General features: G+C 31.8%; 1 long non-coding RNA gene across 5 annotated transcripts in view; it reads right to left on the bottom strand.

The window, feature by feature from the left end:
- Positions 1 to 2149: 2149 nt before the first annotated feature.
- Positions 2150 to 25585, bottom strand: part of LOC127725812 (uncharacterized) — a 76706-nt gene continuing 53270 nt past the window's right edge. For 4 of the 5 annotated variants that reach the window (XR_007993203.1, XR_007993202.1, XR_007993207.1 and 1 more), the window contains 4 exons: positions 23374 to 23502; positions 15806 to 15867; positions 5333 to 5491; positions 2150 to 2235 (listed from right to left, as the gene is read on the bottom strand). This is a non-coding gene — a long non-coding RNA (uncharacterized LOC127725812). Of the gene's footprint in view, positions 2236 to 5332; positions 5492 to 15805; positions 15868 to 16805; positions 16927 to 23373; positions 23503 to 25585 lie in introns of all 5 variants that reach the window. The other variant, XR_007993205.1, reaches the window with a different exon arrangement.

The following is a 25585-nucleotide window of genomic DNA, read 5'->3' as shown; positions in this document are numbered from 1 at the left end:
AGCATGAAACTTTATCATGTTGAGGATGTAATCCCCTCCGTTAGCGATTGTGATATGAAGAAAAAGTACACGAGAAAGATTAAATAGAATGAAGACTAAGCGAAGGATTCTTTTGTCGTACAACCAAATTAAACATTTAAGGAAATCACATTTCGAGCTCCATTTTGTAAGGAAGACTGATTTATTATTTCCAATATTGATGCTATCTTAGACTCAGTAAATCCAAAATTAAATGCCAAGTGTCCTTCCGATTTTATGAAACATACATTGTGTAAGCTCTTTCGCTAAAATAAGTTGATTTTTGTTACACTAAATAGATTAGATGTTGTACTCTTTCGGTAAATAAAATTAAACATTGAAATTAATTTAAAAAACCAAGGAAGAATGAGAAATGTTTAGTTGTTACATGACCTCAGAAATCTTTTGAATTTGTTTTTTATTCGGGAATATTAAACAGCTGATTTTAACACGACCTGATGATGTAGTTGATGCGATTTTTTGTTTCACATAAAACTTTGGCATTACGCGTTTTGTCAAGAAAACTGGAAGCATTGTCATTTGGAAATATAAGACGGTGTTCATTCTGCAAGTGTCTTTGAGAAAGTCAAACCTATAACTAGTTCGTTTAATGGCAAACCTTTGGTTGAAACACCAAAAAAACCCACAAAAGCTAGTTATGTTCATGAATTCAAGCAAAATGTTAATTGTACATAAGCATTGCTCAATAATAAGAAAGGACAGAATATAAAATTCTTACATTGCAATCTTTAAATAGGAATCGAAAGAACAAAATAACTATAACCATCACTTTAAGAAGAAAAAAATTCAAAATATTTCAAACACCTTCAGTAGGAAATGCGATGACAAAAAATTGTAGCCTTTCCAAAATATAACTGTTAAACGTTTGACATGTTTTTCCTGAAGGACCTTATTGATTATAAGTTCGATATGACAATAGTCCAAAACTCATAAAATCAAAAACAGAGTTATCATATTGGTCTATTATTTTCCTCCAACTGCAAGTCGAAGAGAATGGTGAATAATAGGTTGATTGATTTATTCCAGTTTTTAACGTCAAATGGCAATTGGTAAGTTCTTCGAACGGGTTGACCGGGAATCAAGGGCAACAGAAATCTGTTTCAAATAACTTTATAATGTGCTATGCAAACTTATTCCTAACTTACTATTCTAAATTTATTTTTCTACGAACTGTATATGAGAAGAAACATACCAGCATTCCGGGAATCTAGAGCAGAGAAGTTGCAGAAAAAACACCAATAAATAGGATGATATGCAGGAAAGAATTATACTTAGAAATTAAGTCTACGAGGCAAATCAAAACGGTCGTTATTCGGACGTATACATTTAATTCTAGATTAACGCCATTATAATGGCAGTGTTACAAGCTTCTTATGCATTTTCTCAACAAATTATGAAAAAACGTATGATATAGTATGTGTTTGCGCATATATTCAATTAACACTGTTTTGCACGTAATTAAATATAAATCTATATGATTGTGATAAAAAAAAATACCTTTGATCAGTATGGGTTACCGATGTTAACGAATTGTTGATTTTGTTTACCTTATTTGCAAAATGAGTTACTGATTATTGTAAATATGAACATATTTAAAGCTATACTATACATTTTCTTTAAAATAAACAAGCAAACAAAAACAAATGTATAACCGGTATTTTTTATTAATATTTCTGACATGGTATGAATAGATGGTAATTATCTTCGTGTATTAGCAAACCGGTGTTTTAGATGTCTTAGATTTTTGCCGACACTTTCTCCAAAAGATCCTCTGCCAAGACTTGTCCAAAATATATTCTCAGTCTTCTGACCATTTAATACAGTATTTGATCACTTATATCTGAACTTAATCATCTTTTACCAGACTTGAAGATGATGTCCACATTTCCCTGTAACTACTATGTTTAGATTGCCATTGTTCATTTGGATCTGGTGTACTCGAATATTGTTGTACCAGTAATTGTTAGCAGTGGCGGATCCAGGGGGGAAGGGGGAGGGAGGGGTTCGGGGGTTGGAACCCCCTTTTTTGACGATCAATGCATTTAAATGGGGACATATAGTTGGAACCCCCCCCCTTTATCCTCGGTTGGGAACACCCCCCCCCCCCCCCTTTTAAAAATGGCTGGATCCGCCCCTGGTTAGACTGTTGTTGGAATCTGTTTTAAAGTTTTCCTTTATACAACGAGAATGGATTGCCTATAAAAGAAAGGTTAACAACAACTGTACAAGAAAACACTTCATTGATAACTATACTACAGCCATTTGAGTAATGTATAATGGTAAACACATTGACGTTTATTAATTGTTGGCAACAAAGTCCTAAACAAGCTCAAAGCAGGTCTTCGAGTAACCACTAAAGAATATCGATACAACATGTGGGGACGACCATTTGACTGACTGTTGAGTGGGATAAGCGCAGAAGGCTATTTTTCGCACGAGCATTTATTTTCAATCATTTCGAGAAACTTTTATTTATTTTTTTAGACGGGGCTGCATGAATATTTATTTTTTCATGGAAAATTATTTCCATCATTTTGTGGATCAGCATATTTTTTTTCCAGCTGGCTCTGAAAAAGTATTAGTTTTTGCCAGTTGCAATATCGAATCTTAATATAGTTTTTCATTACTATTTACTTATTATAAAAGCCTATTCTATGAAACGCTACATTTGTATATGCAATAGATACAACGTAATATTATCTTCCATGACAATTCACTACTTAAAAAAGGGCAAAAATTTATACAAATTCATCATTTAAGATATTTTAGAATACATACAACACCAAATGACAAGTAAAAGGTAAATGTATTATTATATCAAATCAATAAGCTCGTTGGAGGTCTTAATCTTCATTTTTATATTGTAAATGGAACTTTTACAAAAACAAACGTTATTGTTATAAACGTTGTTTTTTCACTGACTTTAAAGAGAATAACAGAAACAGACTAATCCAATATAAGACTTTATATTCAGATGGATAAAACTAAACAGACCAACGAGAACCGTCAGTACGAAAATCAATAACTAAATCTGGCCGTCATCTCAGAAGGATTATAGAGAACTGACAGATAGGGACACACAGTAATTGGTTATTTCCAAATCTGTCTTTATCAATCCACAAACCAATTGCCATGTCATGCCTTATATTTATCAAAACGCTACATTGAAGCCGTCACAAAAGACGTGAGGATAGACTATTACAAACTTAGAGTTTGATACTAAATTCAGAATGCTATTTAAGTATTCAGAAATGTTCATTAAAACAAAGCTCTCACAGAAATATTGCAGAAATAAAACAACAGACAAGAGGTAGACAGATCATCTCAGACATCTTATATGTTCCTCTATATTGGCTTAATCAAATAACGTAAGAAAACCCGTGTTTCAATACATATACAAATACAATGTAATTCTTAGCATGGGTTAAATACTTTGAGCTTGTTTTCAAGAACTGCCGCCGTTCTTCGGTATTGACTATTATTGTTGTGCTTGTACTTTTGTTTTTGTTATTCAATCCGTCAATATTATAGAGTAAGGCGCCTTTTCTGTACAATTTCTAATAATAAGTGAAATCAGATTTTCCTCGATGTACACAGATATCATATATATTTGCAGTATGGTATCACTGTTCTGTACGGAGTAACTGCGATATTTTTTTTTCAATAACAAGATAAAAAAAAAAAATATTTATTACATGTCGAGTTGTAATGCCGATCCCCGATTCCTAAATAAAACCAATTTTAATAAAAGATAATAATCTAAGGGATTTTATTTTCTTAAGAACATATTATGAATTTTACAATCACTCTTTTGCGTCTTCTGATGCGCAAGTAATCCTATATAAGCATGACCGTAAACCCTTACTCAAAGTTCCGTATTTGTTCTGTTGACTATTTACCACACACATATTGCATGTCGTAGACTTCAAGCATGTTATAAACTTATCTGATTCCACGTGTTGTTAGAGATTCAATTTGATGCGCATCTGATATTTTGTTTGCCATCTTTTGTGGTAAAAATAATCAGCCAGAAGAAATAAATATTTTGGATTTCAAGACGGCAAATAAATATCTTCACCTAATCAGATTTCTCTTTGTAATACAAAAAAAGGGCGCAGATGTTAGAAAAAATATGATCAAAATTTTTATAAAAATTATCCATTTCATTTTGTGAAACTGACCAGAAAGTATATTTGTTTATTACATGGTAAAGCAAGCAATACAAATCCGTGTTGATAGTTATTACAAATTTCATTTTTACACACGAAATGGTACGAAACCAATCATATATTTAGATTTTGAACAACATAAACTATAATAGCAAATTAAATATGGTGTATGTAATTTATATATTGAGTTACTTTTCTGATTTACCGCTACAAATAGTTAAAATCAAACAGAAAAGGTTCAAACATAAAAAATCAACACGCACGACATTGTTTATGATCATATAAATATGTGGAATAAATCGTCCTTAAGATAGATACCCAATGACACAAAAATAACAAGTATCTTCCATTTGTCAAACTCTTAATTATCCAGAGTCTTAAAGAAATGTGAAGAGACTAAATAATACTATTACTAGATTGTTGCTTTTTGATTTCTTAACGTCCAGTAACAAATATTTTGTGCATTTCCAGGACGAGAACACATTGACGACAAATTTAATAGGTAGACTAAGCAAAGAAGGCTGATCAGGATGAAGTAGTGAAAGTTTGACCTGCTAATTGAAATCAATGCAGTTTCAATATAGAGGCTTTAAGCTTGATGTATTGTTTATTATGAAATTTTGTTTATTATAATATTAGTAAGTGGCTGCTGCAACTTTCAGACGTTTATAGTGTTCTGATAAACCTTTTTTTTTTATCTGTCTTACTTATATAGCATTAATGGGCTTTGTCAACAACAAAAATCTGAAATGTAAACTATTGTTGCCTTTCCTAACTTATTTTGTGTCTCCACTGACAAATTTATACTGAATTAAAAGTTCTGAAGAGTTCTTATTGATCTTTCTGTCAATAATCATCCGAGAAAATAAGCTCACGGATCAACTGCTTCCATGATTTTATTTAAGAATTTCTGTTTGAATTTTCCAATCAATTTTGATTCCCATCGAAATTAACCTTTTGCGTACTAATTTTCTGTCGCTACAAAGTCGTGCTGTGTTTCTTCATAGTGTCTTGAAGAAATTTACTTGGACAAGTGTAATGAAATGAACTGTTTGAAGATACATATTAATTTGTGAATTACAAATCTAGTAATGAAGTTTCACGCTTCATCATGTGTAATTTACCTCTAAGTGAGTCCTTCGTGTGACGATAAACTTAATTATTACTGTAATCATCTTTGTCAACGCCCCACTTACTAATATGGCCGCCGGAAACATAGAATCAACGTCAGTAGGGCTCTTCAATACAAATTGAGTTTACAAACATTGATTAGCCACAATGATCTGAAAAAGAAGTATGAAGAAAAAAATAACATCCACTTAATTTGTTTTGTTATTATTCCTAACAGAAATATTAAAGAATAAATATACGATTCCGCTCTTAACTGCTTTAAAAATTGAGTTCAAAAGTCATTAATTGCTTCCAAAATTATAATTATCTTGTCAAGAGTCGTTCTTTGCTATGCGATATTATCATGCCAGAATTTCCTGAAAGAAAGTTGTTTTCTCATAATTGTTAAAGAATAAGAATAAAACTAGATCATGTTTTCCTTCTAATGTAATAAAACACAACAATGGTTACAGTAATCGTTTTGCACTAGATTATTTTGTGGGGTGTGGACCCTATATATATATGAGCAACAAACTATTGGATAAAAATGGTTACAAGCAACAAAAAACTAGAATAAAAAAGTATGACATTACAAAAGGGTGATAACCATTAGTAAAGCAAAGACAGAAAAAGCAATTGCAAAAGAAAAAGACATGCAACAGTTAACAATTTGCTTATCAGAAACCTAAAGATTTAGATGTGCTTCCAGCTTTTAAACGGGGTGAACTAATGTGCTCCGGAGGAGTAAACAGTTATATCGCCATTAGTGACACCCATCGTGTTACTTCTGTAAGAAATCTGTTAATAACTCAAATCAGGCGTTAATTCATCATACATTAGCGGATTTGTATTACCCTTAAGGTAACTTTTTTTACCCTTTGAATTCGAAAATCATGAGGCATTATACATCAATCAAATAATGTATTTTAAAGATATTTAGTTAAACACTCATTTTAAACAAAGATGTTTGAAATTTCATGGGGCCAAATAGTGGCTCTTATAAATCATTAGATCTTGAAAAAGCGTATAGCTTAAAAAAAATAGGGAGAACTCAGATGATCAGTTCCTGTACCATTAGTGACAGCATTCTTATTTTTTATGTCTAGTAAAAATCCCGTGATTTGATACATTCGACGACGTCATAAACGAGAAAGATTGACGGATTGTGTCCGTGACAAAAGGTATGTTTCGGTAGTAATCTTTGTGATAAACATTAAATAACGAGCGATCAAACTATGCACCAAACGTTTCTAAGTATATACATCCCTGGACGGATTGTGTCCGTGACAAAAGGTATGTTTCGGTAGTAATCTTTGTGATAAACATTAAATAACGGGCGATCAAACTATGCACCAAACGTTTCTAAGTATATACATCCCTGTATTTCAAATATTGTGGTTTGAGCGTTCCCGATGAAGGTTCATTGTAAATAAAGAACAGCGCTTCGGAGGCATGAGATTTATAGTGTTGTTTTCATTTATGATGGCGTCCGTTATAAACTTTCAAAAGATGACTTGTAATTTCAAACGCTTGATGAAATACGTTCCATATAATACCTCATCAAGAAAATCTTCATAGAAAATGCAAGCCCTGGAATATCGTATCAACTTGGAGATATATACTGTATATGCAAATGATGCTGTATAGTCAAGGACATCGTCTATTTAGCGGAAGATGAAGGTGTAGGATAATTCTAGCTTGTTTTCATTCTTCTTGAGAAGCTTCTATATGAAATCCGATTAACACGAATAAAGGAACAAATAGACATATTTCGGTTGTAATAATCCGATATGGCATTATACCTAAAACCATGGGGCAATTAATCTGTAATTTGTCATTACTCTACTACTGTATAGATTTGTAGGAATTTTCCTCTCAAGATGTATGATAAATAAGTTTGAATCAATAATTCTATCCTTATTTTTGTGAATGAATATTGGTTAAATTTACCATGTAGACTAGATGAAATTATGACATGCCCATGGGTAATATGGTATGTTATGATCCATTATCATGTTTTTCCTTCATTTTGATAGATGTTTAAATCATACTGTGTTTTCCTGTTGATGACTTTTATGCTTAAACACTATAATTATCAACATACTTACCTTCTATATGACTTTTACAAATACATATTTAAAATAGCTCAATACTAGAAAAAGACACAGAAAGAATAAAAGAAATCAAAATTTAAAAAGTTTTATTATCATAACTGTGTTACACAAATATATTATAACATCACAATATTTCATAAAACCTTGATTACAAGTGAAATTTAAAATAAAACTTCCAGGAAATGTACATGTTCAGGTAAAACAATCATCTGAAGCTTATCGAACATATAGTATTATGTTAACAATTTATGCTAAATGTCAATATAACGTTCAGTATTGTATAAGATGAAAATATGATTTTTATCCTATTTTTCGGTTTACATGTTAGAATTTTAAAGATGATTTATTTAACGCCAAATCAAATAAATCTCATGCCTTCATCTATGAAATTTGTAGAAGTGTTCTTAAATTAATTATAACATTTACCTGCATGTACATTGTAAATATCAAAAACCGATTAAGTGTTATTTTTTGTCTTTGGTTAAGGAATAAATGAGTGCATTTTACCTTTTAATTAAAATTTATAATCAAAATTGATATTTATTGTCAAATTTGTCTCGTTCAAGTCAATGACCCTTTGGAAAACTATGGAAAGTGCCGAACACCATCCTCAACTTACATCAATGGATATATTGACAAAATGAAAATATCAATCTTTACATTTCTTCCTTCAACGTGTTTATTCTTGTTTATTAATTGTTTTTCAGTTGTCATAACTTATTTTTAAAACATCAATTTCAAAAATGACAAATTGGCGTCTTTGATATGACAATTTGGTGTAATGCATGTACACATCATACTACGCAGTTAATTTTGTTACGAATATAAAAGTTCTGGTACTGTAAAGTTTGCATTATTTTGATAAATCAAAAATTAGAAGTATATTAAACATTGAATTAAACATTGTTCCTCCTTCAGTTCTAGCTAAATAGTTTCCCTCATATTTTTCTACCCCAGGAACAGACGAACTTAGTTGTATTTGACAAAACCGTTCGGAATATTTTGTCTTTGATGCTCGTCAACTTCGTTCCGTCCGTTACTGAATTAAAGTACCTGATAAATTCAAGCGGTTTATAAGGTGCACAGTTTTCTCCGCTTTCGAAATATTTCTGTTTGTTTTTACTACAACCGGAAACTACTACGTTAGGAAACATGTAGACTGTCCTATATCATGATGGCCGCTATATTCGTTTTAAAATTTTGAAATTCAAATACAGTGCAGTTTTGAAAATGAACGAACTGTTTGAAATAAAAAGATTCCTAAAAACAAAACCATCCGAATTATGTTTGCTTATGAAAAGCTATATATACCCGTTCGAAGCATCAGAGTTGACCTCATGTTTTTCGCGCGGTTCGTGCTTCTGACTTCCTGGTTTTCTGTATAGTGTTTTTAGGACAGTGGTTTGTCTGTATTGATTTTGGCCTTAGTGTTGTCTGTATATCATCAACTTACGGTTTTTATTGTCCTTTTTAAATAAACTCACCAATTTGTCTTTAAATAAGAGTAAAAACGAGAAAAAAAAATCAAATACCTATTTTATTTTTAGAATTAAAGCTGAATCTATAATACAGCATTATTCAATAAGAGAAAACTAAGACGACCGTTGATAGTTTACTTATGTTCAAATCTCGTAATTCAATTAGGAAGCGACAAGTTAAGATAACAAGCAAACAAACCCGAGGGAATCGCATGAACTCAAAAAGGAGCGAGACATGAATAGAAAAAGCGTCTCCATGCATCAAAACATAAGAAATGTCACATATTTTTTTAACTTTCAAATTGAGTTTTGTTTTGAATGTTTTTTATTACTTTAAATTTAGTATTACAATGAAGCTTGGAACAAAACGTTTGGATGACATCTTATGCCTAAGTTTGACAATGAAACTGGTACAAAAACATTTGGATGATTTGTGTGACCACTGTAAGACAATGAAACTGTGACCAAAACGTTGGGATGACTTCTTTGGCCACTGTATGACAATTTTAACTAGGAGCAAAACGCTGGGGTGACTTCTTTGACAATTGTATGACAATACAACTGGGAGCAAAACGCTGGGATGACTTCTTAGACCACTGTTTGACAATACAACTGGGAGCAAAACATTGGGATGACTTCATTGACCACTGTATGACAATACAACTAGGAGCAAAACGGTGGGGTGACTTCTTTGACCACTGTATAACAATACAACTGGGAGCAACACGTTGGGATGACTTCTTTGACCACTGCATGACAATACAACTGGGAGCAAAACGATGGGGTGACTTCTTTGACCACTGCATAACAATACAACTGGGAGCAACACGTTGGGATGACTTCTTTGTGCTCTGTATAACAATACAACTGGGAGCAAAACGTTGGGATGACTTCTTTGGGCACTGTATGCCAATACAACGAGGAGCAAAACTTTTGGATGACTTCTTTGACCACTGTTTGACAACACAACTTGTAGCAAAACGATGGGATGACTTCTTTGTGCACTGTTCAACAATGAAACTGAGAGTAAAACGTTGGGTTGACTTCTTTGACCACTGTATAGCAATACAACTGGGAGCCAAATGCTGGGATGACGTCTTAAGGCACTGTATAACAATGAAACTGGGAGTAAAAATATTGGATGAATTGTTTTTGCGTACTGCATGACAATGAAACTGGGAGCAAAACGATGGGATGAGTTGTCGTTGTCATTTCAGAGTGCACGTGAATTAACTTAGTTGATAATTTGTTATGATTTCGGAAGAAAAGAAATTCTTATTGTCCATATGTATGGAGTATAAATGTCACGAGTACAAGTTTTAATTTTTTAGACTTCTAGTTGGTAATAAAATTCTCAACATGTTTTTGGCTGAACACTTTCTTCAAACTTTATTATTTTTTTCAAATCGATTCGAATTTTCCGTTTTCTCATTTCTCACACCGCACAGCAGTTCTGTGAACCTGCTATAGAAAAAAAAACTAAACCTCTTTAATAAATCGATTTGTTTATATTGCAGTAAACGGCTAGCATGATCTACTAGGATGTCAAATTAAACAGTTTATCCAGCTTCATAAAGCATAGAAGAAACGAGGGAAATTTAATTATGATTGTCAGGTTTACTACAGAATTCCTAGGAAATTGTTTGTGAGTTGATTGTCCGTCATTTTAATTGCGATATCCTAAATTATAATTCACTTAGTGAATTGATTCGGAAGATGTCCAGAAGAAAATGGACACGTACAAAGATTAATGGTTATTTATACGTTTCAATGTTTGTATATAATTCTAACTTTAAGTTTAAACTATCAAAATATAATACATATGTATATTACGTAATAAACACACGAAGAAGAAATCTGAATCTGTTCACGAACTGAAGATAATATTTTAAAAGCTTGATAATACTTTTGACATAGATAAAAAAAAAAAACACATTGTTTAAGTCCTGCAAAACCCCCTTTATAAAGTCGTCCACTAATTTTACGGGTTGCTATATATTCTTATGACTATATTTGGTTATTACGTTCTAACATTTAACTGAACATTTGCCTTTCCACAATTATAAACTTGAATAAAACAACAAACAAGTTTAAAATAGGCTTCTCAACACTCACTTCAATGTACTAAATGCGTACGCTGTTAGAAAATATGAAACAAAAATGTACCAGCTAAGATACGGGAAGAAAAACGAGGCTCGTTTAGCTTTTCTCGTGTTTGTGTAGCGAGCACCAGCCTTTGGATCGATGCAATTGTTGGCTGCCGCTTAATGCCCGAACGAGTTACGCTCACCATTAGATCAACACCACTGGATCGACACCACTGGATTGATTTTTTCACTGACTGATGGTTATACAAGGGGGAGCTATGTCCACCACTGGATCGATGCCATTGCTAGCTACTGTTTACTACCAGAGGAGTAATGTCAACCACTGAATAGATACCACTGGATCGATTCTTTCGCTGACTGATGGTTATGCTATAGAGGGTGTTATGTCCACCACTGGATCGATGCTATTGCTGACTGATGGTTACTACCATAGGAGTTATGTCAATCACTGAATAGACACTACTGGATCGATTCTTTCGCTGACTGATGGTTATGCTAGAGGGTGTTATGTCCACCACTGGATCGATGCCATTGCTGGCTAATGGTTACTATCAGAAGAGTTATGTCAATCACTGAATAGATACCACAGGATCGATTCTTTCGCTGACTGGTGGTTATGCTAGAGGGTGTAATGTCCACCACTGGATCGATGCCATTGCTGGCTAATGGTTACTATCAGAGGAGTTATGTCAATCACTGAATAGACACCACTGGATCGAAGCCATCCCCTGACTGATGGTTATGCTAGAGGGTGTTATGTCCACCACTGGATTGATGCCATTGCTGACCGATGGTTACTACCAGAGAAGTTATGTCAACCACTGGATCGATTCTTTCGCTGGCTGATGGTTATGCTAGAGGGAGTTATGTCCACCATTGGATCGAAGCCATTCTGTGGCTAATGATTAATACTAGAGGGAGCTACATCCATTACTGGATCGATGCTATTGGTGGCTGATGGGTATTTTAGAGGGAGCTACATGTATGTCTATCACTTGATCAATGCTATTGTTGGCTGATAGTTAATACCAGTAAAGGGAGTTACGTCCACCACTGGATCGATGCTTTCGCTAGTTGATGATTATGCTAGAGGGCGTTATGCCCACCACTGCTGACTGGATTGATGCCATTGATGGCTGACGGTTAATGCCAGAGGAAGTTACGTCAAACACTGGATCGATGCCATTGATGGCTGACGGTTAATACCCGAGGGAGTTACGTCCACCACTGGATCGATGTCATAGTGCCACGGTAATGATGTGAAATAAGAAATTCATATTAGCAGAAATTTAGTATTGAGAAGATGTAAAGTTTCTGCGATCTTGGACAGAGATTATAATAACGAATCAACAGCTATACATTGCAGTGAAACAGTCTACGGATAAAAAGTAGGCTAAACTATTGAATAATTTTGCAATGGTTATTGAACCTTTTTCTGCTTTTAAAACCTGATTAATTTGACATATTACATTTATAAGAAATATCTGCAATTGTCAGCCAATATGTGCACAAAATTTTGCACAGGAAAGCTTAAGAGACTGGCGTATGATCATAATATTTCTTGAGTATTATCCGTAAGAAATAAGTCCACACAGTTGGTCTACAAAACATATGTCTACAGCATTGAAAGACCATTAGTGATTTTAAGATTTAGGTAAAATATCCGATTATTGCAGGTAAAAGTACAAAAATTATGTTTAGATTTTTTAAAATGCTGGTTTACAGTCTTTAAAAGGAAATTAGTCTTTTAACTTGTGGACTTGCCATGTTTCTAACTTGGGTTTTAAAATGCATGTGTTGTCTATAATCTCGCTAAATATAGCGGAATAAAACAAACTAGACCAAACGATTTCCTGTTCAACAATATCATAAATAAAACCATTACATTCTCATTTGGGATTTCAGGATGTTTCGCATGTATGCCGTAAAAATGTTTTTTTCCGCCACTTCTTGAAATCATATTAAAAATAAAGCATAGATTTCAGCCAATCCTGTGTTCTCGGATTTCTTTAGTCGAAGTTTGGATTCTCTAAATTCATGAAATGCAACTCTTGTGTTTAACATTTGACTTTAAATATTTGGACCACTGTTTCTGTACTGGTTTACTTATTCCATATTTTTCATTTTATACACTACTTGTCAGTTATTCCAGATTATGCACATCCGCATGCCTATTCTTATAAAACATGATTAACAAGTCTGTGGATGGGGTCTACATAAAATAGAATAAAGGATAAAAAAGAATTGGAAATAATACTGTCATAAATGAAAAGAATAGAGAATAATGGGTAAAAAAATAAAGAATAAAGCAAAATGGCCAGGAAATTTAAAGAATTCAGGAATGCAGACTCATTCGTGTACCGTATTTTCAGAACAACTCTAGCTATACGAGCTTCGATATGTTTTAAAAAGTGGTTAAAGAAGCAGTTACTCGTGCTTCTGCGTGAATATGACGAATTTGATTTGTAGAGCAAGCATATACAAGATTGAAACATTACGAAATTAGGTTAAATTAGGTTAAACTTGTATCACGATGAAATGACAAGATGACACATTAAGTGCAGTCTGTGGCTTGGTCATTATTACACTTTAGAAAACCTCAATATCTTTGTTTGAAGCAGAAGTGACAGCGAAGTAATATCTAAGCGTATACTAGAAAACAAAACAAAGAACTCTCTAGCAATTGTCATAACGTGTAAAGACAACTTCCTACGACTTGTGACATGACAAACACGTTTTATAATTTATGTGGCAATTAATTAAAAAAATCTGTGTGAAATTTGACAATTTTAATTTTGATAAATAAAACTTTGCATTTATTACATTCTTTATGTATGAAAACACATTTAGTCTGAGAATTTGAACAAACCAATCTGTTTCCCGTCAACTTCATTTTTAGAAGAAGGAACAGCTTTTCTTTTGAACGGGAATCTTATTTCTATGGTCTGTCATGGAATGTATGCTTAACTGTTAAATACAAATTCCAAATTCTATTAATCTCATTTACTTATTTTCTCTCTCCGTTTCGCCTACAAAAGACTCATCAGTGACGCTCAAATAAAAAAGAAGTTACAGCTAATGTGATCTATACCTGGGGTAGAAACCCCTTAGTATGTCGAATAATTCAAAGTTTAGTAAACAGTTTATTTATAAATATGACCATATCAATGATAAAAAATTGAAAACAACACGTTTAATAATTGCATGCGTCCGAAGCGCTTTTCCGGATTTACCTTCATCAGGAACGCTCAAAGCCAAACATTTGAAATCCGAGGATGTATAAGTACCGAAACAGTTTAAGAGCTATATGACAAAAATACCTAAAACAAATAGCCAAATCCATCTAAGGTCAATTTTGCCTGAGGGAGTTGAAACCTTAGTTTCTTTATAATAAGTCATGTCAACATTGAAATGTATAGAAATGTTGACTACTAAATGTGTTATAGGTTGCATTCTCTCAATATTTTTTTTTTCTTCAAATTTCATTATTTATTTGTTTATGTTGATAACAAGCTTACAAAACAGTATAAAAAAATACATTTTTCCTTAAAGTTCAACAATGGTTTACCCGTCATATCTCTATCACAGACTTATATTATACCAGGCTGAGTCAATCACTAGAATCATACAAATGAGCTTATACATGTATTTTAAACGTACTTCTGATAATACATTATTTAAATGAAATAAGATGTTACCAAAAATTTGAACACAACAACACCAAAGACAAATAACACGAACAACACATTGTCCAGACAGTCGTATTCGGTTTTGTACAGGCATAAAGTGTGTTGGAGTTAAAGTTTTACGTGCGCATATGATTCACATTTTATCTTATTAGGAACGCTTTTTTCAATCCTCAAACAGATGAGTAACAAAGGTATAAAACATCTTTGAATCAAGAAAAGTGTCTACACTATACTGAATTCAAAAAAGAATTCCTGGCTATAAATAATATTTTATAAATAATATCTGTATTAATAAAAAAAGATTGAATAAATTAAGATTTAACATCGATTTTGAACAGTGATGATAAGTGTCAGCAATTGATTATTAAATAAAAAATAAAATCGTAAAAAACAATAGAAAAAAAACATGTTGTAAATTATGGCAAATAGAGATCTATTTGAAAGAAATGGTAAAAGGGAAAAAGTAGATCATGCAATCATATGGGTCTGAAATAAAACTAAGCTAAAATGACAGTAAAGAAAGCCTTAGAATTGGATAGGATTTATATCAAAAATAAATTACATGGGCGTTATAAACTTGATTTAAATGGATTTTTCACTTCTTTTTATCGGCACATCATTGAGAAAATGGACTGATAGTTATAGTTCTTGACAAAAGAACTATGGGTAATTATTACATATATAATATTAGATACTCTTGATTGCGTCCCTTTTTCTCCAATTACAAGTAAAGTGTTAAATGGTCTTGTAAAGCGCGGGTAAAGTTACATGATCTTATCGCGGCTTCATATTGTCATCATCATATCGTACAAGTTGTTTATAACCTTTGTTGGATTCGGGTTTCAAATCTTTATGGAATGATTTTTTTTCGACTTTAGATTTTATCATAATTTTACAATATGGAACTCTCGTATGTCATGTCTAGAAAAATTAGATTATTTACCTGTTAACATATGTCCAAACTTGTAATTATTAATAAGGCTTTCATTACTTTTCAACAAGACAGCACACAATATCAGACAAAACATTATAAATAAATACAATAAAATTGGTGAAATGGAAATAAAAGAATAATGCAATAAAAATTATATTACATACTTAATTTTGTACTATGTTCCCTGAGTCATTCTCCGCCTTCATATTATCTAAGTCTGTCTAACCTTCAAAGAATATAGAAAATTTATGTAACTATGAGTTGAATAAGTTTTCTTCCGATTCACAAAAATTCTTTTATTTCAAGGGAAAAGCAGATGTCTATGCTATGCCAAATACACTTCTATCGTATGATATATTAAAACCCCAGAAGTACAAACAATATTCTGATGATTTATATCAATGTACAGAAAACACGATATATGATGCATAGTTATGTTAACATTAAAAAACATCATATTTATTTCCGTTATTTTTAATCTTTATACATTAAACAAAAAAATACATTTAACAATTTTGCTGTTGTGTTTGTTTGTTCTATTATTTGAAAACAAGTTGACAAAAGATTAAAGAATTAGACTCAAATCCATAAAAGTCCTGGCTACCGAATCAACATTTCTTCGCGTGTTTTGAGAAGCATCACAGATGCCACTAGTGGAACATGCTTTAACCCATCCGAAGCTCGTGTGCTCCAGAGACATATATAGTACTATTAATGTCTTGAGATCACTTAACTTTTAAATCAGGTTCGTCTTGTGCAATATTTATAGTTTTCTGTGTGAGGATTGCTGTAGACCGGTCTCGCACTTTTTAGAGTTCATGCTATCACCCAGTTTTTGTTTGTTATTATCATTATTTGTCATCTTGGTTGATTTATGAGATTTGAACATCAGTACACTGCTGTTACCTATATATTTATCCTTGGTTTAAGCGTCTTTCTATTACTGTTACCTATATATTTATCCTTGGTTTAAGTGTCTTTCTGTTACTGTTACCTATATAGTTATCCTTGGTTTAAGCGTCTTTCTGTTACTGCTACCTATATATTTATCCTTGGTTTAAGTGTCTTTCTGTTACCTATATATTTATCCTTGGTTTAAGTGTCTTTCTGTTACTGTTACCTATATATGTATCCTTGGTTTAAGTGTCTTTCTGTTACTGTTACCTATATATTTATCCTTGGTTTTATTGTCTTTCTGTTACGATATGGTGCCTAAATTAGGATTTCTGGTTGTTACATCATTTGTTTCTTCAAAGGAGAAGGTCCGGTAAGGGCTAATTTTGGCCTAAAATTTTAAGTATTTTGATGAAAGATTTTTGACATTTTTTAAACACTTAAGTGTTTACTCCATTCGATTTAATTAGTTTATGTAAAAGATTTGAACTGATTTGGTCATTAAAGATGCTAAAATCCAAGCTTCACTATGAAAAATCTATCAAATATTGCATAAAACGTCACTTTTCAGATGTTTTTGTCTAAAATGTAAGTGGCCGCATTCGTGTTCAGTCTGAACCTTTATATATGTGATGTATTATCATCAAATACAACATGTATTTAAATATTAAGACTGAACAAAAGTGCGGCCACTTCCATTTTATACAAAAACCATCTAAAAATTAGCCCAAATGCTAAAATTGGGAAGATTTCAGAAATTGCTTGTACCTGATGAATGTGCATAGTATTCCAAAAAAAACGGCCCATATTTATGTAAATAACGTATTCTACTTTCCTATATTTAGCTAAAATTTTATATTTTAAACAAATTGTAAAAATGCTACATTTTGGGGCAAAAAAGGGGTCTTACAGGGCCTACTCCTTTATGCAGACATTTTTTTTAAACTAAACGATGTGTGTTTTTGTGTGTGTGTTTATGACAAGTAGTATTGTCATTCTATACAGTTTATTAATATATCTTGTTTTTACCTTTTTTATATATCATTTCAGAATGTTAACAGATAGAGCGAGAAGAGAGAGATTTTATCTTATACCCATTCATGTGATTGCATTTTAAATGGTATCTCGTTTTTTCATAACATTTTCTGTCAATTCACTGCTACTTCAAAACAATACAGTTATTGTACCATCAAGCGTAGATGGCCAAAGCAAGATAGATTTGGTACAACTATTGTAAACTTTGGTTTTGAATGTTATTGTTTTGAATCGAGTGCCATCGATGAGTTTCACAAAGAAAAAACTCGTCTGGGTGCTGTATAAAGTTTAAGCATGGTATCTTCAATGAGTTTCTCCTCCATGAAAAAAAATATTGGATGGAATTTAAAAAAAACAAAATTATGCACTATATATAATGTATTGCATTGGTGATACCTGCACTCAACGATAGATTTATTTACAGCAAGAACTTTTTTTTTTAAATTTAACTGAAAATCTATTTAATATTAATTACTGTTTATGCTTAAGTACAGATTTTTGAATTTCCAGCTTGATATCATGACTGTAAATATATATCTTTAGAGTCATTCATTAATCACATTAGTCATAAATTCATTTTTTTATACTTGGTAGTGTGATAATGGAAAATATTTGTCAGTATAGATGTGCTTAAGTTTTCTTTAATATAAAACAGTCGTATTTTTGTGCTAACGAGACAATTGTGGCTTCTGTACGGTCAATTTCTCTGAGATCACAGGGGACACGTTTTTATTAGGACAGAGCCGACAATGTATTAGACAATCCAATCAAAAGCCGAACGCCTAATTTACAAACAATGACTGGGAAATTAGATTCTATTTGCAGGTCCCAACGCAAATCTATTCAAGGGGAATTCGTGACTTGCTTGCAAAATTTGTTTTCTCTAAAGACCGTTATGGTTGTTAAAGCAATAAAGACGAATTAGTCAGCTTTTGTAGTACGGCTTACAATGACATTTGAAGGAACAAGTGATTTAAAAGAAACGTTTCTTGTCTTGATGTAGTTCGATGTTGTTAGCTTCGGTACACATTTATCCAGGAATTTTGTTCAGAAGCTTTTACTGATCTTCTCATAAATTGGCCTGTAAACTATGGTATAGACTGCAACACATCAATTAGATTACAGGCGAATACTGACAAATCTCCTAAAACACCCTTATACTGTTTAAATCAGCTCTGTTCAATAATTTCATTGTAACATAAATTTCAATCAGACAGGCCTCCTAAAGAATCCTCAAATTCCTTGGATAGCCGTAATTCATGTTGATAGCCAATAAAGGGAATTTTATTGCATTTTGTGCACGTGTTGGAAATAATTAAGATTTCGTTGTAATTATAAGTTTTAGATGCGGTTTGGTTCTGAAACGTATAATTTATCAATTTAGAAAACGAACAGTGTGCTTCTGTGCGGTAAATCCTCTGAATTTAACTAGCATGATCACACTAATTATCCCGACTCGTTAATTTACCGTATTTGGATTCTGTCATAAGAAATGAAAAATCACTTTTATTAGTTAGTTATATTGACTCATCAAATACTGACATGATAGAATGACTGCTTTAACTTGACGGTTTTATAAAACTATGCGCAAAAAGAATGGAAAAAAAGATTGCATTAAATTATCTTATTCAATAGTATATGTAAAGGCATCGTTACACAAAACATCATCTTTTTTATGTGTACATTTTTCGTTGAATATTACGGTGCATTATTAAAGACTACACATCATTCCGATTTTACAATGATGATTAACACGTAACTAACACTGGTTCTCTCCCCTTTGCCGAATAATACATGTATGGTCAAATTTCGAATATATCTGTTGATGTGAACGACACAAATATGAATGCTAAATTTTAACTGTTGTATCTATTTCATGTTAAACTATAGGCTTAATTTTGGGACCAATGACATTTTATTATGTCAACAAATGCTTAAAGTTTGGCAATTATATATAATTTGATGATAACAATGGAAATATACGTTTAATCTACTAATTCGTAGAACTATTGCCTCTTTGTAACTAAGTATTCTATCCTTGATGACGTATTCAGATAAAATATCTGTCTGATATTCCAGGCTGATATGCCTAATTACTTCCTATTTTATCAAACTACGATATAATTAAGAGGCCATGATCGAGACGGGTTAGCTGAGGACAGGGAAAATGCTTCTGAATGTAGTAATGCAAGAACCGAAGTTACAAAAACAATGATATCCAACTGATGATTTTAATCCCGATTTCAGAAAGGTATATGTATCAATTAGAATGAAAGTCGTGACAGACAGCACGACTAAAACTTAAGTGAATGTCAGACGTGAGTAGTACAGTTACAAAAGTCGTAGTATTGTTATTTTCTCAAAGTAAGTAATTTCAATTATCGATTAAAGAAGCTGCTTTTTTTCACAAATTACTAAACACATTGATAGCTGTCAAAACCATATGTTTATCATTCTATTTTAACTCGCTTACATATATGACATATGCTGCTACATATATATGACAAAAGTTTCCGCTTATTGTCGTTTAAAGTGTAAACTTCATACATTTTTATGGTATGATTTGTAAAAGTTGTCAATTTACATTGAACATATGACTTTAAGAATAAAAACAAAAAACAAATTTTATATTTACAAAGACAGCTACACTGTCCCCTTTATTCATATTGTATGGTCAAACAACAATATTGTATTGAACAACTCAAAAGTTTATATGTGTTCCTTAATATTACTGTCAATTTGCGATGAAACCAACCGGATCTTTCCTCACAGTTTCTCTTTACAAAAATAAGGAGATGCCATTGTGAATGAGAGAACTATCCACCAAAATGATAAGGATGTGAAAAACAGGTCATAGTAAGTCCTTATACGACGAGCAAAACTCATATCGTATAGTAAGCAAAAAACGTTTCCAGCATGACATAATGTGAAACAATTAAAAGGAGAAAACAAACGGCCTGATTAATACTGAAACAATAAACGAAAAACAATTACAACTGACAGCAATCATTCAACAAAAAAGGGTTTAACTCATCAAAGACACAAAAACCGGTTTCAAAGATCAGAACACACATTTACTGAAAGCTAGTCCAAATTTCAACTTATAAAGTACCCTCTTTTCATAGACTAAAATATCAATTAGAACACACCCATCAGCTTTAATGTAATGACATAATAATCAATGTGAGACAAAAGCATGCTCTTGTGCAATGCCGATATACATGTATAGACAGGATTAATACCTGGATAGCAATACTATGTTAAGTTATATATTAAACTACTAAAAATAAAACCAATGTCAGAACCGATAAAAACCAATGTCAGAACCGATAAAACCAATGTCAGAACCGATAAAACCAATGTCAGAACCAATAAAGACAATATCAAAGATCTTACGAAATTGGTATATTCATAACCGTTCAGAACAAGTTTATTCAAAAGAGCAATAATTTGTTTTGATCGTTTCTAAATTTATGAACTCTAACCCCAACATCACCGTAAAATTAGGACGTGATATCCCATTTTTAATATAAATTTCCACAGATAAAGCCAAATTGTTGTATCTATAAGAGAATTTAGTAAATGTTTTCAACATTTTTGGGGATCAAAATCCCTGACTAAATAATTTGCCTGTTACATATAAAAATTTTCATTATTAAGATCTTAGACTTCACTATAGACACGGACATATAGAACGAGTTGGGAACAGTGCACCCCATAAGAAGGGTTCGAAGGAACAATATGGAACGAGCAAATCGTCTCTTTTGTCGTAAATTTTAGAAATGGATTTTCCGTGTGAAATATCCAAATTAAGAAAAAACGGAATTAGAACATATTGCTGTTTATATAACATTAACTTAAAGTCAGTTCCCTGGGATAAATTTCACAGTGTCATTGCTTATTTTGCACTTAATATACACCAGGAAGGGGCATTCATGTAAGTTAAGGCTGTTATTCCCTAATAATATTGCATCTGACTTCTTTGAAAAAAACAAACTCAGAATTCGAATCGTGCGTATCTAAACTAGTGTTATTTCAATTTTTTTTTTTTATATGAATGATTTATAAATTATCCATAACTTTGTTACACTATGCGTCATATGTGATTTTCTGCTGTTGTCCTAATAAGTTAGATGCTACTGGTTTGAAAAATCCAAATAGTTTATCACTTTTAATACTATGTATTGACACATGTTTATTTTAGAAATGAAATTTAATATATTGAATGCGACTATGAGAGATACTTTCATGTGATCGTGCAAGCGTCTATCATTTGATTGACCCGGACGTGAAAATCACTAGGAATATTGCAAATTTTCTGCTTTGTGTTAATGCTGCAATTACACAAACAGAATTTACGCACTAATGAACCGTTAATATAAAGTTACGGCTTCCCTTAATTCCGTCCTCTGGGAACTCTAATTTGGCGTATTCGACTTGTGGGTAGTGTAACAAAATTACGGACAATAATGACCGATGTTGGTCATCAGACGAAACTAGAACAGCTGTTATTCTTTGACAAATAACGGGTTATATCTAAATTCTTGTCAATTTTGATCGAAATCAATTAGAACTTTATCTGCCTCTAAACCAAAAGATCAAATCCAAAGCTTTATATTGATTTATTTTAACACTAAGTTGTCATTTATATAATTGCATCGTTTACTGGAAAGTTTGAGGGTTAATGGAACTGCTCTTGTGCTTAGAACGACCTATGAATGAAGATAGATGTTAAAGATTTGACTAGATATGAAGTTTTAATTATAAGTTTCTAATATACTTTCTTATTTCAAAAGATATCTTTATATGCAAAACAAAAAGATTCAAGACGAATAAAAAGATGTGTAAAACCTTGTATCTACATAGAATTGTGGCTGTTTTGATCTAACTTTTTATTGTATACCTTTCAAAGCAAGCAAAATTCAAATAATTATTTTTCAGAGTTTTTCAAACAATGTATCTTGATACGAGATACTTACAATGCAACATTTTAAAAATTTAAGTGTCGTTATATGCTATGCAGCTTGTCTGGTTAAACTTCTGTACTTCGGGTGACATTACTCTTAATACTTCACTGATTCTGTATTTTGTATGTGTTAATGTAAACCAACTTATTTCTTTTTCGATTTATTTACCAACTTTCGGATTTGGATTTTCCTTACATAAATACATCATGTCTTTTTCGATAATTTCATTTTGTTTGCGTGCTGTCTTATCTAAGTTTACACAACACCTTTTATTCAAGTTCATCTGAACATAAATAGTGAATCCGCCATTTTCTACACAAGGAAATGCCTGTAAAAGTCAGGAATAAGACAGTTGTTTGTCATTCGTTTGACGTGTTTGAGCTTTTGATTTGGCCATTTGATAAAGGACTTTCCGTTTTGAATTTTCCTGAGAGTTTGGTATTTTTGTTATTCAATTTTTGCATGTTGAGTTTACAAAATTTTGCAGCCTTTCCAAGCCAAGATATGTCAGTTTCATTAGATAAGTGTATTAAAACACTTACTGTTCAAAGACATCATGTTTTGGAAGACAGATTTGAACAATCAGCATTATCCTGTTATTACCCAAATTATCATGATTTTTGAGGTTTTTTCGTAATTAATTTGACAAAATATCAAATTTAAAGTGATCAATAAAAATACAGATATAAAACATAAGTCAAATTTTGACATTAAAATGAAAAATGCTTTGTAGTCCAGTCATGCTAGAGGAACCTGACAAAACATGAAAAAATATTGATAATTTATAAAAATGATGAATTAGGTGACACCTTTTTATAAATATATAAATTACTTACACATGTATTGATGACTATTCTGTCAACAGGTGCGCGTTGAAGTGACCGCTTCTCATCAGTATTCATACCAAATCGCCAGGAAAACACCATCATTCCACGTTTAAGTTGTCTTATAGTGAAGCATCATACCTGAAAATTTCAAATGGTTAAAAATTCAGATTTAATGACTTATATCGAATCTAAATGTCATTATTCAAATGAACCGTCAAACAAATGCACAAATCATTGCATGAACATTGTAAACCTGTCAAATATATATATTGATAATGATTTTTTTTAAACTGCAACTTTAAATACACGTGTAAAAACCATTTTGATAAATTTTATTTGGTTTAAGTTTGCAGCCGTAAGTTATAGATAGACCGAAAGAGTTTCTTACAATTGCAATGATTGAAAACTGTGACAGAAATAAGACTTTGGACAAAGAGTACTTCATACATGTATATAACTACATGTTTAAAATTAAAACAGTCTGATATCATTTTAATGGTACAACTTTGTGTTGTCATTGTAGAAATATTGTTATTTCCCATTCGTTTTAAAAATAATTTGATTGTTTTATCTGTAATGCCACCTTCTGCATGTTTTGTACAATTGTTCAATTTCATAGTAGTCACATCTCAGGTAACAATATACAGACCTTCCACAAGAATTAAAATATTACACAAATTCGATAAACACATACAAATTATACAGCAATATCTTACGGGATGGAAAACGTAAATCCGATTGATTAGTTTATGATTTTCATCGTCCAGGAACGTTAAAATCTTTAAACATCAAAAATATGTATGCTTACCAAAACTTCCATGTTTTAAACATTAACTTATGAAAACTGTTTATTTGGGGAACTAACTTCAGTGACTGTGACTTACATGCTTAAGATGTCAGGGAAATGTTGTTTTTTTTGTGTTTTTTGTTTTTATGTTTCTATGGTAATTTGGCATTTGCTTTTCGCCCCCAGAATCATCTCGCTTTAAGAACACAATAAAAGATAATACACTGACATTCACATTGTTCAATAAAATATTCGTATGACTTGTTTGTAAGGCTATATCTGTACACACTAACTTTACTGAATTTGGAATATAACAATAGGACACTTGCGAGGGTAAACCATAACTGTCTAACATAAATAAATACAATATTGATAAATGTAAATACATATATTAAAAATGTGTTTGATCTTGAATACCTCTTCGATTTTCATTTTGGACAAATTAAATATGTAGTGGGAATACCAATTTAATTTTTCCCAGCGTTTGAATAATACATGGTTATAAAATGTTCAAAGTACCTTGTGACATAATAAAGTTTGTCTGGTATAGATCATAGTTGGTGCAAAGAAGCTGAATTCTTTTAAACGGAGTACAAACGGTAATAAAAATGATGAATTATACCACAGACAAAATAAAATACAAAATATGTTGCTCTAAAACAAAAGTCAGAAGATGAATAAATATTCTTTTAACAAAGCAAAGTAAATATTGAACAAAAATGACACAATGAAATCATTGCAGCATATGTTAGTCACTATGGAAAGATTCGATCATGGTCCATTATACTCTTGTTAACTGCATACATTGTTCCTTGTCAATAAACGTACAACTTTATCCTTGCAAGATGGATATAATAGAGAAATGTTACACACATGTTAGTGTTAGTATGGATATTATCGGCCCAGCACGATCCTAGTCAAAACCCAATCAACTGTTGTAATCTTCTTATTTTTTAAATTATCGATACAGGTGTTAGGCCAAGAAACTTGTGCTAATGTATTCCGCCTTTAAGTTTCATTTCATTTATTTTCTAGCCTCTTGAGAAATAGAATTTACAATAAAATCTTTTTTTCATTTGAACTACAACAAGTAAATTGCGTGGTAATGTACAATATAGCAATGAAACTTTCAATTAGAGACGGATATTTCATCGTTTTTTTTCCAAAAATATATGCACGCAACGAGTAAAAAAAATATAGATGGGAGAAAATTCGCTAGCTACTCTGTGAACTATAATTTGGCAAGTATTCCTTAATTAAATCGAGCTTATACAATATTATCCTAGACTGGGAAAAAAAGGAAAATTATGATACATATTATAGATACGATAGTATGTCATTACATTAGTGAAGAACTATCTAAAATCATTGTTTTTCTACCTCTCCCGGGATCCAATGATGACGACGATGATGAACACAAATTTATGTTGGTGC

The sequence above is a fragment of the Mytilus californianus genome, unplaced genomic scaffold (assembly GCF_021869535.1).
Source record: "Mytilus californianus isolate M0D057914Y unplaced genomic scaffold, xbMytCali1.0.p SCAF_15, whole genome shotgun sequence".
Classification (NCBI taxonomy): Eukaryota; Metazoa; Mollusca; class Bivalvia; order Mytilida; family Mytilidae; genus Mytilus; species Mytilus californianus.
The sequence above is the reverse complement of the archived record's forward strand: the minus strand, read 5'-3'. Positions and strand labels throughout refer to the sequence as shown.